Source organism: Mesoplodon densirostris, chromosome 14 (assembly GCF_025265405.1).
Source record: "Mesoplodon densirostris isolate mMesDen1 chromosome 14, mMesDen1 primary haplotype, whole genome shotgun sequence".
In the NCBI taxonomy this organism is placed as follows: Eukaryota; Metazoa; Chordata; class Mammalia; order Artiodactyla; family Ziphiidae; genus Mesoplodon; species Mesoplodon densirostris.
In genome coordinates, this window is record NC_082674.1 from 19336897 (window position 1) to 19355142 (window position 18246).

Sequence of the window (18246 nt, forward strand, 5' to 3'; positions counted from 1 at the left end):
ACCTCCTGCTGTGCGGCCCAGTTCCTAACAGGCCTCGACCGGTACCGGTCCACAGCCCGGGGTTTGGGGACCCCTGATCTAGGGTATGGCAGTGAATGATGGCAGGATGGAGTACATGCCTCTTGAAGAAGTTGCTCACTGACTCAGAGAGGTGCCAGGGAGGTTGGTGTTTTCAAGGCAAGGTCAGGTTTCAGTTAGGAGGAGTGTGAAGGGCTTAAAGATTTCTACAGGTTGCTCTCGAGTAGAAAACCCTGAGAGACAACAGTAGGACAGGATTGAGGTAGGTGCAGACAGCTACCTGGGAATAAGAGTGCAGGAAAGGATAGCTGTCTGCTTTACAAAGCACCTCCGCAGCCAGCGACCCATTCATCCTTAGGACAACCCCGGGGAGAGAGATAGGTATTATATTGCCAGCCTTTGGAATGAGGGATGCTTTCCAGATAAGGCTCGGAAAGCCTGTTCAGCCGCTGTTTGATTCCTCTAATGACAAGGAACACTCCACTTTTGGAAGTATCACTTCCATTATAAAATTTAAAAAGCGAGTAGAAAAGAAGAAAGGTGTGGGCCCCCTTGAGGGGAAAGCTCTGTCAATGACAAACATTTTGGGTAATTCATGGAACTGCAGAGCCAGACGCGTCAGTCAGATCTGTTCATCTGTAAAACGAAGGGGGCAGATGATCTTTCTTTTCCCTTATCTAATAGCCTGTGAAATCATCTAGGCAACCAACTCCCAATTTTACAGAATAAAAAAAAGGGCTGCGGATGTGTCTCGAAGTAATACAAGAAATTAGCGGAGGGACAGGCCAGAACCCACTCCACCCGGGTCTACTGCGCCCCTCGCCGCTCCACACCTTCCCGGACAGATCAGGCCAGCGGGAGGCTGCAGGCCGGGCGGCCTAGCTGAAAGCACCCTGGGGTTCGAGGCGGCTTCCCGGCAGCAGTCATAGGAACGCCCCGAGGGGAGGGGAAGAGTTAGGGCCTCCTTTCCCACACTTCGTTAGGACGCGGGCCGGGGCGGGACCGCGGCAGCCCTCCCTCGGGCCTGCGGCCGGCAGAGGGCGCGGGGCGACTCCTCGTTTCGCTGCCCGGCGGGCGGGGAACTGGCTGCCCCCGGAGCGCCGTCGGAGCTCGCGGGCACCGGATCGCGGCGGCCCGGCCGGCTGGCTGGAGGGCGCAGGGGCAGCGCAGAGGGCAGGACGGCGGGAAGTGGGCGGGGCGGCCGGGAGCCGGCGGGGCGGGGCGGGGCGGGGCGCGGAGGGGGCGGGGCCGCGAGCGGGGGGCGGTGGCGGCGGCGGCGGCGGCGGCGGCGGCGGCGGTAGCCGAGGAGGAGGAGGAGGAGAACATGGCGGCCGCGGAGAGCGGCTGAAATGCCTGTTTTTCAGGCCAGGCGAGCGGGAATCTGAGGCGATTCTCTGAGCCTTCCCCTCAGACGGCTGAACCGCGGCCTCGAGCGCCTCGACTATCCTGTTCCCTGCTGCTCCCTCGAGTGCAGCCTGCGCCCGGTCCGTTCTGCATCCCCCTGCGGGGGGACTCCTGCTCCGGAGGAGGGGGCCGGAGAGCCGCGGCGGCGGCGGGCTCCTGGCCCGAACAGCGGCGGAGGCCGCGGCGGCGCCGCCACGGTCGCGGGCGAGCGCGGCGCCCGTCAGCGCGGCCCAGAGGCGGCGGCGGCAGGTGAGTGGCAGGCGGCGGGCGCCGAGCCTCCCGGTGGGTGCAGCTGTCACGAGCCGCGCGGCCGCCGAGGCCCTAGGGGGCGGGAGCAGCTGGTGCCCCTCCGCCCGCCGCTCTCCTTTCTCTCCGCTCCGTTCCCCCTCCCACTTTCCCCGACTTCTCCCTCGGCCTCGCGCGGCTGGAGGGGGCGGAGGTCGCAGCTGTCACGGGCACCAGCTGGGGGCTGCGCCGCGGATGGAAACTGCTGCAGCAGCGACTTCCCTGCCCCGTTTCCCAGTTGCCCTAGTTAGAGCGGACGGGGCGAGCATCCGCGGAGGGTGCGCGAGGCTCGCGGCCGCCGGCCCGGCGTGGGGAGAGGCGCCCCGAGCCCGCGGGCGCTCCCCGCCGCCGAGAGGGGGAGCCGGAAGTCGGCGCGGGCGCCCCTCGGCCCCGGCGAGCGCGGTGACCTTGGCAAGCCCGGTAACCTCTCTGAGTCTCGCTTGCCGGGACTGCGAAATGGGGATGACCGTGGCGAGCCTTCTTGTAAGCGCAGCCTCCGACGGCGCTTCTGTTTACCCCCGCGCACTTGCTTTACCCTTCTCCAGACGAGGGATTTCGGAGGCAGAAACGGGATGGATAAGTGAGATTTTCCTGTTATGTTTAGGGTTTGGTCCCCTTCGTCGGATTCTGCTGAAAGGATTTAGGAAGGGGAGCAAACACGTTGGCTGGAAGACTGAGAAGTGGGATGGGTTAATGGTCAGCGACAGAACTCGAGCCATTCCCTAGTCGCTTGGAAGAGAAATGGAGAAACCGGACACCAGGGCCCCTGCTCTTACTACCCAGCTGTGTTGTTTTTTGTTTTCTGTTTTTAAAGCAGTCACTCCCATAGACTATAGACACTGCCTCGGTTGACGATGTTAGAGGGAGACGGAGGGTTTGACAATAAAGCCTGTATGTGTGACAAGGAGAGTCCGTGCTGCTGTGGCTGCAGTTTGGTGGGGAGGAAAACTTTAAGCTGGAGGATCTTTTAGCCTTTCAGGCTGGGCTCTCTTCGTTCACTGTAGGTGTTGAAGAGGCAGGTGTCCTTGTAGAGAAGGTGACAGTTTTTTTCTTTTGAGACGGTGAATTTTTAATGCTGAGCATGATGGTGGTGAATGAAGGGTTCTGGAGTGAATTGCAGTCCCAGCACCCTCTGTTGATGCCAAGAGTAATCTCTGTGGCGATGATTTGTGAGGGCTGAGGCTTTCACTTCAGTGATTAAGAAATCTTCAAGTGTCTGTGTAAAACATTGCTGCGGTGAAGCTTAGATTATACTGTACAGTTGAAGGGATGGAGTTCAGGGGTTAAATTTGTTTGAGGTTTGTCTTCAGTTTTGGAATTGGTTGAAGGTTAGTCTCAAAAAAAAAAAAAAAAAAAAAAAAGTTGGCCTAAGGGGCCTCTCAGCTTGTTTCACAGAAGCTGTGATGTAGTAGGAAGGGGGTCAGATTTCACGTTGAGAATAATATAAAAAGAGTGTTTGCTTGGGTCTTTTGGCTCTTGAACTAGAAATAGTTTTGGGTTAAAAGTAGCAGTGGGGTTTGATTCAGCTTAATAAATGGGCATTCCTTGAACTATGTCATAAACAGATGCAACTGCAAGTGTTTCTTTTTTATCTCCTGTACTCTGTGGAAGGGTCTAATTTGGTTTTGTGAACTAGCGTTGGAAATGGTTTCCCTCTATTTCTTATTCACATTTTATCCTTTGGGAACAATGGATCAAAAAGGGGGCCTGAATAGGGAATATATGGTTTGGAGAGAAAAAGCAGAGATGCTGCTTATAAGAACAGGCATTTGGTTTGATTTTTGTAAACATTTTGCACTGGTTATTTATTTCATCTATTTAACTCACAATGAAGTTTGAATTTTAAGGTGCAGAATTTGAATTTTACATAGTTTATAGTTGATCTTTTTCTCATTTCCTTCTGAGAAAATCTGTTAGGATTGTGTCTTTCAAATTACTTTTTGTGTGGTTTAAGCCAAGGGAGTATTTTAGATGTGCATTTTTGGTAAGTGGTTTTATTGAAAAAAAGGGCTTGATGGAACTAATGGTGATTGTTCCACTTAAACTGGGATTATATAGACAATGCATTTTCCTGCCTCTTTCTGCCAACATTTGTTTTTCTTTCTCCTTCAATTCCAGGGTTTCATTTCTAGAAATCTGGGCTGGAAACAGAAGCAGCAGTTTGTATAATACCAAGAACTTGCTTATGCCAGGAAGCTGTAAGGGTAGCATGAAGTGGGTGTGGTATAAAGATACTGCCACTATTTAAGACAATTTAACTGTTGAGGGAGTCCAGGGTCAAACTTTAATTTTTGTTGAATTTCCTGCTTTCTTTGTATGTGTTAATCTTTTGGTGGGCAGAGGATTGGGTTGCTATGGTGCTGACTGGTGTATATTGTGAAAGCACTGGCAAAATTTCATGCTTTTACTCTATACCGAAGGGTGCTCAACAAGCCTAAATAATTTAAAGATGTTGTTCCCAGGATGGAATGTTCTCTGCATGTACTGTTGATCCTGCTAATCCAGTGATCGGTCTTCACCAGGACTAAATGTTGAGTAGGTGATGAGGGTGGTACAGAGGTGCTGAAAGGTGGGGTGGGGAAGAAAGGATATTGGACATTCTTTGAAAATCTTTTCTCTATTGGACTGTATATCAGAGTATGGTTTATAATTCTTTTTAAAGGACATCTCTGTCCTCATCGATTTCACATAACTTCTCTTACATACTACCTTCGTTCCTTACTTAAGTTTGTCTTTATTGCCCTATCCCCCAAGGGCTCCACATTGTTTGAATATGTTGCATATCTTTTGGGGTTGGTTGGTCTTAAACCATAGGGCCTAAAATAGCTTTCATTTTAGGGCAAGTATGGGAGGTCAACACACGCACACACCACCGAGTAGAATCTTCTTAAGTCATGGGGCGAGGAGATCCCCAGGTTTCTCATTACCGTCTTGGCAGTGATTTTTACTTTCTGCCTGTGATAATCACAGGAATTCTCAGAGGGCCATCAGCTGCTTTCCTAGCATAGGTCCAGAAGCACGTGGTGGGCTCCTTTTTACATTACTTCCAAATATCGGGTGCAGAAGAGTGTGGGATTGGATGAAGTGCATGTGTTTCAGGAGTTGAATGACAGCACTATATCCAGTTTGGGGCTGCAGAACCATACAAATTTCTCCCCACCTTGTACAACTTTCCTATGAGTTGGACAGACTAGACTGTAGGAAAGGACTTCTTCATTGCTTCTCTCCCAGGTTAACCAGTAGCTTAGCTCTTGGTTATTGGTCACTAAGGATGGACCTTATGGTCTCTAACCTTTTTTCTTACCATTGGAGGTGAGGTCTAGTCATTTCAAGCCTTTCTTTCTCTCTTCTTTGTGTTTTACTTAGACTTTGCGCCTCTCTCTCAACACATGGGGTCAGAGGTCATAAAATGGCCTAGTGGCAACTGTGTACCATTCTTGGTTGCTTAGTTTAAGGAGGAGGTGCAGGTTTTTTCCTTTAGTTAAATTACGGATGATGTTTTGTGGGTGCACAGTATTTGGATTAACATAAATTATTATTTTATATTTCTGCAAGATACATGGTTGAATAAGAAGAATTATTACAAAACACTGACACCAACATTTAAGTCCGGTTCTAGAAATGCAGATAGAGTTGGTTGTTGAATCCATGCTTCCTCCCCCATTCCCCCATCTGCAACACAGTATTTTTGAGGCTCCTTGAAATGACAGGCTTTTAGAAAAGCTTAGTATAGTTATCATATTTTGAAGATAAATAGCTTATGCCAAAACAGAAGCTATAGTCACTGGAGGAGTTGTAGAAGACTTCACATTAATCAGTCTAGTCACCCTCATCTTAGATATATTTTGATCTAATCTCTCCCCATGGGTATGTTTCAGTGTGGAGGGTGGGAAGTTGGGCTTTACTGAGAAGTCCTGGACCTGACCACTGGGAACAGACAGATGAGGTCCATAACAATAGGTGCAAGCACAGAAGTGAAATACACCTATTAACAGGGCCAGAAGTCTAATAACACTGGTTTATCCAATGCTTCCAGAGTGCTACTTCATTTTTGCCTTGTAATTTTGAGGCAGTTTTTAAGCTGCTTTTGAGAATGGATGTTTGACTTCAGACACGGGAATGGTGCCCTGGCTCTTTTACTTAGTAGATGTAACCTTGGGCTAGCTATTTAACCACAGTAAACCTCAGGTTTTCGTGCTTAAAATCGGAATAATGTACTTAAACTCATATTGTTGTGACCTTTAAATTAACTTATTGTATTAAATAACAAGATATGTCTAGCATAATGATTGGCAGGTAGTTAAGACTTTAATAATGTTTTCTACATTTCCATAACCTAAACACATCACTGCCTAATCCATCATCAGATTATCTGATTCTTTTCTTTGTAGTTTCTTGGATTTCCCCCTTTATTTCTGCCTCTACAGTCTGGTCCTCCTGTCATTTTGCGCATGGAGTAACTAGCATCACATGAACTCTGTGGGCCTGAGTTTCTTTATCATTAGATGAGCATATTGGTCTGAATTCACATTTCTTCTTGTGCTGAAATTCTATGATTTGTAGGTTTATAGCTGTTTGCCTGCATGCATTTGCCTCTCTAATTCATCCTACATATAAGTGTTGAAAAAATTCTTTGCTGAAATATTTTTTGATGTTATTGTTTTTAGTGGAGGCTCTCTGTGGACAAATTTATCAAATGTAAATCATTTAAACTGTTCTTGTATTTCTCATTCCAGAAAATTTGCCGCAGATGGCATATGCAGAAATGCTTTGTAAACTGTAAAGTGCTACACAAGTGACCAAAGTATTATAATCACTTGTAGATATCTTGCTTCTTTGATTTTACATGTTTCGTTTCTTTATTTAAATTGTATTCCTTTTTCCTTTATCTCTTGACCTTCAAGAACAGTCAAAGCTGGTATGTTCTCTAGAAAACTTGATTTTTATCACACTTCTTTAGCATCGATTACCCAGTTTGTTCTTTTTTTTAATTTAAATTTAAAAAAAATTTTTTTTTTTTTTTTCGGTATGCGGGCCTCTCACTGTTGTGGCCTCTCCCGTTGCGGAGCACAGGCTCCGGACGCGCAGGCTCCGGACGCGCAGGCTCAGCGGCCATGGCTCACGGGCCCAGCCGCTCCGCGGCATATGGGATCCTCCCAGACCGGGGCACGAACCAGTATTCCCTGCATCGGCAGGCGGACTCTCAACCACTGCGCCACCAGGGAGGCCCCCCCCCAAAATTTTTTTATTGGAGTATAGTTGCTTTACACTGCTGTGTCAGTTTCTGCTGTACAACAAAGTGAATCAGCCATACATATACATATATCCCCTCTTTTTTGGATTTCCTTCCCATTTAGGTCACCACAGAACATTGAATAGAGTTCCCTGTGCTATACAGTAGGTTCTCATTATTATCTATTTTATACATAGTAGTATATATATGTCAATCCCAATCTCCTAGTTCACCACCCCACTCCTTCCTCCTTGGTATCCATACATTTATTCTTTACATCTGTGTCTCTATTTCTGCTTTGCAAATAAGGTCATCTATACCATTTTTCTAGATTCCACATATATGCATTAATATATGATATTTGTTTTTCTCTTTCTGACTTCACTCTCTGACAGTCTCTTGGTCCATCCATGTCTCTGCAAATGACACAATTTCGTTCCTTTTTATGGCTGAGTAATATTCCATTGTATATATGTACCACATCTTCTTTTTTCATTCCTCTGTTGATGGACATTTAGGTTGCTTCCATGTCCTGGCTATTGTATATAGTGCTGCAGTGAACATTGGGGTGCATGTATCTTTTTGAATTATGGTTTTCTCTGGGTATATGCCCAGTAGTGGGATTGCTGGGTCATATGGTAGTTCTGTTTTTAGCTTTTTAAGGATCAGTTTGTTCTGTATAATAAATTTCTTTCTTCCTTTCCTTCTTCTTCTTCTTTTTTTTTTTTTTTTTGAAAGAGTTTCTCTTTTTAGTGTATGTTGAATTGGCTTTCCTAATTAGATTAGAAAATCCTTTGGATGGCATGAACCACAACATTTAGAGCAAAGGGCCCTTAATGGTGATTTGGAACAACCTTGTTAATATTATAGATGAGAAGACTAAGGCCAGACAAATATAGTAATTTTCATGGGTCACATAGTTAGTGTCTTTACTTGGGCAAGAACCCAGGTATTTGGCTTCCAGTCTTCTTTATGAGAGTTACTTCTTGTATTTGAAAGTTATTACAAAGAGATTTAAAATTTTAATAATTTTAGTAAGATTTTGAGTAACGTGTAAGCTAGTAGGAAAGGCGTATTTTTGTTTTTCGGCCAAAAATTGTCAAATATTGTAATAAGGTATTAATCAGGAATTAATTAAGGCTGCTGTCTCAAAAAGTACAAAAGTGCCTGGAGAGAAATGTGTGCTTTTCTTGTATGGCCCTCATTCAGAGTCAGCAAATATTTATTGAGGACCGTCTCCGAGACACAGTGTACTCAGGTACTGTGCTTGCTCTATATGTTACATTTTATAAGCAAGGAAAGTCAGCTCAGGGAAGTTAAGTGGCTGGTATAAGATTGCACAGCTTGTAGGTATTAGGGATGACATTTGAGTCCAGGTCTTCCGACCTGAAATCACGAGCATACCTCTAAATTGGCTTCTCTCCAAGGTGTTCCCCACACTTGGCCACACTGTAGCCCTCTGTTACTTTCTGGACTCCTTTCTGTTGTCTCCGTGTGCATTAGAGACTGCTGCCATCTCCATTGCTTTGTGATGATCCAGGAGCCGATGTACCAGTTACTTAATGAAAGTATCACTTTAAGATTTTTGTGCTGTTTCTGATCTCACCTTTGTACTTTAGTAATGTTGATTTTTTGGTGCTTCTGTCTAGGTAAGCGTATCTTTGAATGGTTGGTTTGGATTCTTAGCAATAAGATTCTGCCTCTCATGTTTTGTTAGTATTTAAATAGCTAAAGCTTAGGGTATTTTTTTCATTTGGAATAAATTGCTTGGTCATTCTCTGTGTTTCCACTTGTATTTTGAATGGTTGGTCTTATTCTTATAGCTTTAATATATTACATCTTACATTTTTAGTTTGCTTATATGGTTAAAACATTTACATGCTTTTATTATCAAGCATAGATTCGGTTGTTTAACAGTAGAAGATATTCTATTGTGAGTGTATGTTTGTATATATACAGATATCATGCCATATTTGACCAGATAGTTGAAGGATGAAATGTCCTTGCCTTTTGAAAGTACCTGTATGTGTAATACTGGCTTTACTTTGCCGAGTTTGTTTGGAGGAAACCAGGGAAAAGATATTTGTTCTACAAAGTCTAAGTCCTACCTCCCTCCCCATTCCAGATGGTACAGGAAGTCTGTAATTGAATTTCTAAGTAGCCACTCAATCATTCATTCAAGACATAGTTATATGAGTACTTACTTTGTTCAAGGTGCTGTGTTGTTAAAAGATAGGGAAGTTAAATGATAAGATATAGATCCTGTCCGTAAGGAGATTATGACCTAAGAGAGGTGATAAGACAACACACAGATACCTATATTACTAATTAAATGTGATGAGTGCTATGAGAGAGGTACTGAAATAGTACTTTGAGGAATCAGGAGAGTGAGCAATTATTTTCATTTGAAAGGGATAGGGGCAGGTTTCGTGGCGGACTTCGTGGTGGACAGGAACATTGAAGGCAGGGGATGATTTCTGTGTGAGTGAGGGGGAGGAGAGCAGTATATTCAGGAAGATTAAACAGCAAAGATGAAAGGACAGAGACGCTTGGGGTTATTTTGGGAATCATAAAGGGGGAAAGTGCAAGCCAGAGGGTGGCACCAGCTGAAGTGGGAGAGGGAACCAGATGTTCTAGGTGCAGTTGTAAGACATTGAATGATTTTAATGGAGGGAGGTGGTCAAGAACGGTGAAGTTTGTAGATCTGGATGAAAATGAGAAGTGCCAGTTTTCCAAATCTATGTGGATCTTTTTTTGGCGGGTTTTACACCCCAAATCTTATATTTTCATAGTTTTTGAAATGATTCCATATGTAAGGCTTACCACACTGGGAACTTAACGCATTTTTATGTATATTTGAGAACATAATTTTTTTTCTTGATAGGAGTTAGTACAAAATCTTTTTCACTGTCTTACGCTTTTAAAAATTAAAAAAAAATTTTTTTTAAGCAGTAGCTATTTCTTTAAACAGTGTGTTATCATTTGGAATTCTTAAGATGATGCAGTGGACTTGTTTTTCAAGTGTAAAAATGTCATCTCCTTATGTAAATATGTGTCACTCTATAAGTTAGATTGGTCATACAAGTTGAAAGCCCCTGGCTCTCAATATATTTCATGATTTATTTTACTGATTTATTTATGCCCTGCCATGTTCCAAAAAGGGTTTAAGGCAGGATATGTCATGAAGAGTCTTGGACCTTGTTCCAGCCCTGTCTATTATTTGACTGAATTGCTAACCAACATTACACTGAGGGAACAGTGTTGAAGACAGCTGATGTCATAGAATGTACTGCAGTTGTGTCTTTTGCCAACTGGTAGTAATTCAGAGATGGATACAATATAATCAGAGTACCTTTAAAGATAACTCCTTTGAACTTCCATAGCATGCCAGGGAAATTGGTTGGAAGGGACTCATGGAGAGCTTTGACCCGTGGGAGCCCAGGCACATTTAGAGCAGTGGTCTCTACAGTAGGGTTTACATAAAATTATTAGAGAAATATTAGAGGTGTGTTAGAAAGTTTCTTTACTTTCAGTCTGCTGTGATGTTTTATAGTTTATAGGAGCCTGGGTAATTGCATTTTTAGATTTATTATTTTAAATAGTAGACTAAACATATATTGTGTTGCAGTAGGGAGTCACCAAGCAGATTTTTTATAAAGTATTTCATACAGGTTAACTGGTCATCTTGAGGTAACAGACTTAAGAATTGTCTAATTTAGGGCTTCCATGGTGGCGCAGTGGTTGAGAGTCCGCCTGCCGATGCGGGGGACACGGGTTCGTGCCCCGATCCCGGAAGATCCCACATGCCGCGGAGCGGCTGGGCCCGCGAGCCATGGCCGCGGAGCCTGTGTGTCCGGAGCCTGTGCTCCGCAACGGGAGAGGCCACAGCAGTGAGAGGCCCGCGTACAGAAAAAAAAAAAAAAAAGAATTGTCTAATTTAAAGATGACTTATTAATTTTTCTTTCACAAAAATACAAGTGTCCAAAATTTGCTGACATTTTTCTCAGACAAGTGTCTGTGAGTAGTATACTACCTAGCAGATATTTATGAAAATAAACCCACTAAATCTGTCCCTTTGGGATGATGGTAAATTCTTAACAGTGACTCAAAAAGTAACTGCCTTTCAAAACAAAATAAAATTCAGTGTTTCGGAGAGAGGTTATTGAAAATGTATATTTGGGACTATTTCCATCATTATTGGATTTAATTGCTGAAATGATGTTAAAACTTTAAGAATGTTTTTATATGTATACTTGAACTTGAAAACCAAATTTTCTAACCTGTATAAAGACCTTGTAAGAGAGACGTTTTAGTGGTTTTGGGCCCATCTACTGAAAATATAAAAAAGGCAATACTGGGCTTCCCTGGTGGCGCAATGGTTGAGAGTCCGCCTGCCGATGCAGGGGGCGCGGGTTCGTGCCCCGGTCCGGGAAGATCCCACATGCCGCGGAGCGGCTGGGCCCGTGAGCCATGGCCACTGAGCCTGCGCGTCTGGAGCCTGTGCTCCGCAACGGGAGAGGCCACAACAGTGAGAGGCCCGCGGACCGCAAAAAAAAAAAAAAAAAAAAGTCAATACTATCTGATGAGTTAGTAAGAACAACTGATTGTCATCAGGAAATATGGCAATGCACTATGTGAATTTTAGCAAAAACTTTTGCATAAATGGTGAAGAGGATTGAAAATTGAAATTCATGTTTTATTCAGTGCAAGTGATGCAGTTCTTCCCTTTGGTTATACTCGTCTTTGTGAAGTATGTTTTTTGGCTATGATGACCATTAAAACCAAATAAAAGAGTTACTTATTATAAAAATGAACTGAATTTAGAACCAGAATTTTAAGTTGCTGTATTACAAAATATGAAAGCAAAATTTAAATATAATAGTGTTCATCACATTACTCTCACCAAAAATGGTGGTAGTATTAAAAACAATATTTATTAGGGAGAGCATAAAGCCATGTCATCAATAGGTAAATTAAATGTTTAAAAATTGTTTATTTTATTATAATAAATGTCATTCTTTTACATATCCATTTTTGTGTATGCTTTATAAGGCACATAATTTATTGGTCTAGTGGGCAATGTATATAAATTATAAATAAATGTACATATATGGCTTCTTATTCAAAACCTTTTTAACTGTGGGTTATGTGATAAGAATAGTTATCGCTGTTTTGTAGGAAGGATTTTTTTTTTCTCTGTAATATATTTATTACTCCAGTCTTATAAATCAGAAAAGGAGGATAACACTTCTCCCTAAGACTCAAAAGGAGCTCCAGCACCAGCACCCAAAGCTGAAATTCTACTTAAACTACTCCTTGAAAAATTACACACGAACAGTGAAACATTATCATGTGCTATGCTAGTATTAAGAATATATTCTAAATTATCCCATTGCTATGTATTTTGTGCATTCGGTGATCTACCCAGTCATAATGTACTCACACATACGTGCTTTATCGTACATAATACATACTGTGTATAATCATACATTATTTACCCCATGCACATAAGCACGTTCATTAAACTATTAATGTTGCATAATAATTGGTTCACCATACATACCATTCTTTACCACATAGATACCCATTGTGTAACATATACAATTAATGTTACATAGAACACACTAATAATTGTATGTGCCCTATTAAGTCACGTCATTTCCAGTCAGCATGCTTGTTACAACAGATAATCAGCTCTTAATCACCAAGCTTAGGACGGGTTTTTAAGTAAGAACCCTTGGAATTCATGGACTAAGAGTCTCTAGATAGGCTTTGCGGGGGGTGTCTGTGAACATTCTGAAATTATGTATATGCAAAATTCTATGAGTCTGTGCATTTCTCTGGAGAGAAATTCATAGGGTCCCAAAAGGGTCCATGACCTCCCCAGAGGTTAAGAACCTCTTGTTAAGGACTGGGACCTCAGTAACTCCATTCATCCAGTCTTATTCTCTTGCCAAGTTTAATGGATATATCTGATGTCATTACTTAGGCCCACAGTATGACTGGATTTGCAGTCTGTTTTTCCATTTTGCAATAGATGTGATCGCAATGCCTTTGGCCTTTACAGATGTTTGAGCTCCTAGCTGTTTGTTGCACAATTACCTGGCCTTCGTCACTTGGCTGCTTTTATATGTCATTTCCCACCTCTGTTCCCCTAAATCCCAGTGAAAAAGAGTGGATATTTTGTATGAGTGTGGAGATGGAAATGAATATATGTATAGAAGAGCCCAGCATCAATTCAAGTATTGGGAGACCCCGCTGGGTAGGCTGGAATTCACAGTTCCTGTGGCTTTAACCTCTTTGTAGCACCTGAATCTCAGCTTCTTAGAGTCCTTAAGGTCTGATTTGACATATGCTGAAAACACTTTCCAAGTTCTATCAGCTCTTTAGATCTATTCCTTTTCTCCTCACTGTCATCATTCTATTGATAATTTAGGCCTGATATTTGCCATAGTATCCCAGGGAGGTCTCACTGTCCCCAGTGAGTTCCTTCTTCAGTCTGTCCTAAATTTTGTTTTGGAATGATCATCCTAATTTTGATTTTCATTGTGTTACTTTGTTTAAACCCTTCAATGGCTCCTCGTCATTGTCAAGATAAAGTTCCTTAGCCTGGCATTTAAAGCTTTCCAGTGTCTGGCACCAACTTGCTTTTCTGGTCTCATTTCCCACTAGTCTCCCCCAGTAAACTGTTCAAAGTAAAATTGTCCGTTACTGTCCCTAACACATCCCTTGGGCTTCTCTGTTTGCACTCCTTTATAATTCCTTTCCTTGGAATGTTCTCCCTTATCCTGGTCTATACCTCTTGAAATTCTATTTATCCTTTAAAACTCAGCTCAGATTCCACCTTGCTTGTTAAGTGTTCAGACTATAAAATTAGAAAATAATCCCTTCCTTCTTTGAACTCTTTTAATATTTATTTTCTGTATTATTAATTTGACACTTTATACTGCCTTTATACTCTGTGGAATTTTTTTGTTTTCATGTGTCCTATCTCCCAAATTAGGGTATGAGAATGGCAAAGGGGATCATGTTTATATTCTGTCCTCTGCAATGTCTTATGCATGTAGATATTAAAATGTTTAGCAAGTCATATTGATTAAATCATGATACTACTTATTAATGTACTTAGAGAAGTAGGCCTTTTTTTAAATGTGTGCCTGGAATACTCATACATAATATCTAGGGGTCCTCTTTACTGGCTTCAGGGTATTTGGGAAATTGAATTGGAAATCAGATATTGCTTGGAGAGCATGTAGTCCTACAGCATAAGAAGTTGGCCGTTAAGGGCTACGTTCAAAAGTCTGGGGTAACCTGGTGACTCTTTGTTTTCCAGTGTAGCGCTCCACTTGCCATGGATAACAGAAAAGCTTGTGTTCGTTCGGCTCTCTCCTTAGCCATGCTGGAGACACAAATTCCTTATGTCTTGAGGAATACTACATTTCTGTTTAAATTTTCAACACATTCTTCTCAATAAAAGATAAAGTTTTATTGAATAATTGTTGTTTGAATGGTTAGTATGGGGCACCGTGAAGTAGTTATACCTTAGGGTTTCTGCCCTTCAGGGAGATAATGATCCTTATAGGGATCATTTGCTTTCAATCATACATGAATTAAAAAATAATATAAAAGATGTCATAAGGGAGTGTATAACTAACTAGCTTACTTAGTTGCTAACTGAGATATGTGGAAACTCCTCTAGCACTTACTATTTTTAGCACTCACTTGAAATTTATTTATTATCATTTATATTTGTTTCTGTTTTGACATGTGTCCTTTCTCAGCAACCACATTGTACATTATAGAAAGTAGAGGCCATTTATTGTACTAGTTGTGTGCCAGTACCACAGTGCTTTTCATAGTTCTTTACCTGCAGTATACATATAAGTGTGTTTCTGATGATGCCAGGAGCATGCTCTGGGTAGGCTTCCTGGAGGAAATGGAATTTCAGTTAGATTTCTAGGATTTGAAATGATGCTTATAGCATCATCCCATGGGATATGAAAAAAAGGGTTCTGTAGTTGAATAATAAAGTACATATGTTTGGTACATTATCTGAACATGGAGCCTCCTTGGTTACTAGTCCTTTGGCCCTGAAGTGACCCATGTCACTTCCTCTTATAGCCCGTTGGCCAAAAGAAGTCACAGGGCACTACTTACGGAGCCAGGCATGTGGGCAAGAAATGAATATTCACTGAGCAGTAAATGTCTTTGCCTCACTATAGCAGAATTGGCTTTATTCAGAGAGATGAATACTAGAATTGGTAGGCCCTACTTGGAGTCATTGAAGTAAAGAAGAATTGTTTCTGTGTGGCAGTATAAATAGGGATTTTATTATTAAATTTATTTGTGAAAAGAACTTGTAGTGTTGAATGGTAGCTCTTGGGATAATTAAAGGAGACATTTTTACCAATGTCTCTACTTTAGGGGTAGGTATTATAAATTGTTTTAGTTTAGATGGTTTGTTACCATCTTTAGAGTAGGTATTTGAAACAGGTAGAAAGAGATTCTTTGGCTTCAGTAAAACGGATCCAGAATATTTGTACATATACTCTTTTTTTTTTTTTTTTTGCTGTACGCGGGCCTCTCACTGCTGTGGCCTCCCCCGTTGCGGAGCACAGGCTCCGGACACACAGGCCCCGCGGCCATGGCTCGCGGGCCCAGCCGCTCCGCGGCATGTGGGATCCTCCGGGATCGGGGCACGAACCCGTGTCCCCTGCATCAGCAGGCGGACTCTCAACCACTGCGCCACCAGGGAGGCCCATGTACATATACTCTTAAGATTATAAGGTGAGAAAAGTGAGAGGGGGCATAAAGGGCTTTCAGATACTATTGAAGGCCATTTACTCTCTGAGGATTTCATAAAATTTCTCTTTACAGTCCCTAGAGCTCTTTCCCCTCCCTCTTATCAACATATTGCTAATTAATTAAAATCTGTTTCCTCCATTTTTTTTTTGTCTTTTAATGCTTTGTTTGATAAGGACCATTGGGTAGTGGTTAAAATGTTGGCCAAGTGTGGAGGACTAGGAAGCCCCAATCGTTATTTATACATGAGGCTTATTTTCCCCTCAATTTAATTCTGAAGTCATCAACCCTGAACTTTTTAGACCTTAGGCTTTCTTTCTGATGGCATTCTAATAATTATTTCCTTTTTAAATTAAAAACTAAATCATATATAATACATGTCTATATTCAAATAACTCCAAGAAATGGGAGTACGTAGAGTTGAAAGGTGAAAGTCTCTGTAGTGAATTATATGATAGCTGGTAATTTAGGCTGTATAGGTTTAGGCTGTCTAGTATTCCCTTCACCTCCTTTTCAGGTTGCAGTATCCTACCCCTTGGCCAGGGGATGAGCATGTGACTTAGGCTTGGTCTGTCATAATGCTCCATTCCTCTGGACACAGTGACTGCTGCAGGATGGCCATATGACTAAAGCAGGTTCAGACCCCTTCCTTGAGATTGAAAAACAGATAATTGGATGAGGGACAGGCTCATTCCTTTGGAGTTGCTAAGCTGACATAGAGTGTGCCTGGCCAAATGAAGGAAGCCTATGTGCCATGGGAAAGAATGAGGCCAACATACAGACTGAAGCAGAGCTGACCAACTCTCTCTTACACACAGGCACACTTAAAAACGCACAGTCATGCACATTCTCACATGCTCGCATGTGTGAGCATGGGGAGTCATTGGAGCGTCTGGATCCACTTGAACCTTAAAGTAGATCCACTTTATATTTCCCAGTTAAATGAGTTACTCAGTTGCCTGACTTGCTTGTGTGAGTTTGAATTGGGTTTGTCTCTCAGAACTGAAAGAATCCTGACCATTTCAGACCCCTGTTGGCAGCTATCCCTCTCCTTCCCTCCCCACTACCCACGGGATCATACTTTTTGAATTGTTATAGGCTTTAGAAAACTTAATATCATGGGAATCTTTCTATGTCAGGACATGAAAACATGAAGGAACTGTTTTATCTTTGCATAAAATGCTGCATAGCATTACATTAGATGTATATTCTATAGTTTTTTTAACCATCTCTCTTTTGATAGACATTTAAAAACTAGTTTTTTGCTGTTGCAATCTATGTTTTGGTAAACATCCCAGTTTGCACTTGTTTTTGCAGGTGTCTGAGAACACACCTATGGAATTAATGGTTATGCATATTTAAAAAATTGATGTCCTTTCAAAATGTTATTACAAAGGCTATATCACTTTACGCTTTCACCAAGAGTGTATGATAGTTGCTGCTTTCCCCTAACTTTATCAGCTTTGGATATTATCAGTCATTTCTATTTTGGGTCTGTCTGATGGGTGAGACTGGTATAAAGCATGGTAATTTGAAGTTCCCTGACTGTTGATAAAGTTGATCATCTTATCAGATATTTATTATATATTGGATTTTTTCCCCTAAGGCTCTCTTGTTCATATTTTTTCATTTTCCTTTTGGGCCTCTTGTCTTTTTTAATTGCTTCCTAGCCATAATATACTCATGATGTAGTTGTTTTTATACTAATTAGGGATGGCCTTGGTAAACAGCTGACCCTGTTACCTAGTTATTTCAAAAAGAAAGATGTGAGATATGTACTAATCCAAAACTCTCATCTTATTTGTTTATTTACAGATATCCCTGAATATTTAATTGATTTATATCTGATAACTTTGTATAGCTGCCTATATAACTTTGTTTAGCTAAGGGGTACATGTCTCAATTGGATAGTCTGCATACTTAATTGAGGTAGTTTTATGGCTGAGCTAAAAGTTGAGAAACTCTCATTTGGAGAATTTTCCAGGTTCAAATCATTGTGATTACATAGAATTTTGGGACTCAATTAACTGTTTGTCCATTGGTGCTGAATCAGAACCACTTTGAGAGGAAAATTTTGGCCCTGTAAGAAACTGTTTTCTTGGCTCACCCCTGTGGAGAGGTGGGTTGGCTGCATACTTAGATATCTTTAGTGGTTAGGTTCCTTAATTTTCCTAAGAGTATATTAACCTAACTCTGTACTTGATTGACTATGAAAGTGTATAGTTTACCTGTAATTGGCAGTACAGAATAGCTTTACTCCAGCAAGTATATATTCACTTACTTTGCAGCCCAATTCTTATCAGAAACCTCGTAGTCAGAAACAGGACTCTTTGAGAATTGCTTAAATAATACACAGTCAATCCATTGCTTTAGAAACAATCAGTTTTTGATTGAACCAAGCCAGAATACCAGAGAGCTACATATATTGATTGCATTGTTTCAGACTGGGGTAGAATTACTTTTACAGAATTGTTATTTGGTGTAATGCAATAAACCGTTATTGA

General features: G+C 41.8%; 1 protein-coding gene across 10 annotated transcripts in view; it reads left to right on the forward strand.

The window, feature by feature from the left end:
- The first annotated feature begins 1596 nt into the window (after positions 1 to 1596).
- NCOA1 (nuclear receptor coactivator 1) overlaps positions 1597 to 18246 on the forward strand; it is a 264878-nt gene continuing 248228 nt past the window's right edge. For 9 of the 10 annotated variants that reach the window (XM_060116868.1, XM_060116867.1, XM_060116866.1 and 6 more), the window contains exon 1: positions 1597 to 1671. The gene's annotated coding sequence lies outside the window, so the exon portion shown is untranslated. Of the gene's footprint in view, positions 1672 to 2138; positions 2191 to 18246 lie in introns of those variants that run through there. The other variant, XM_060116865.1, reaches the window with a different exon arrangement.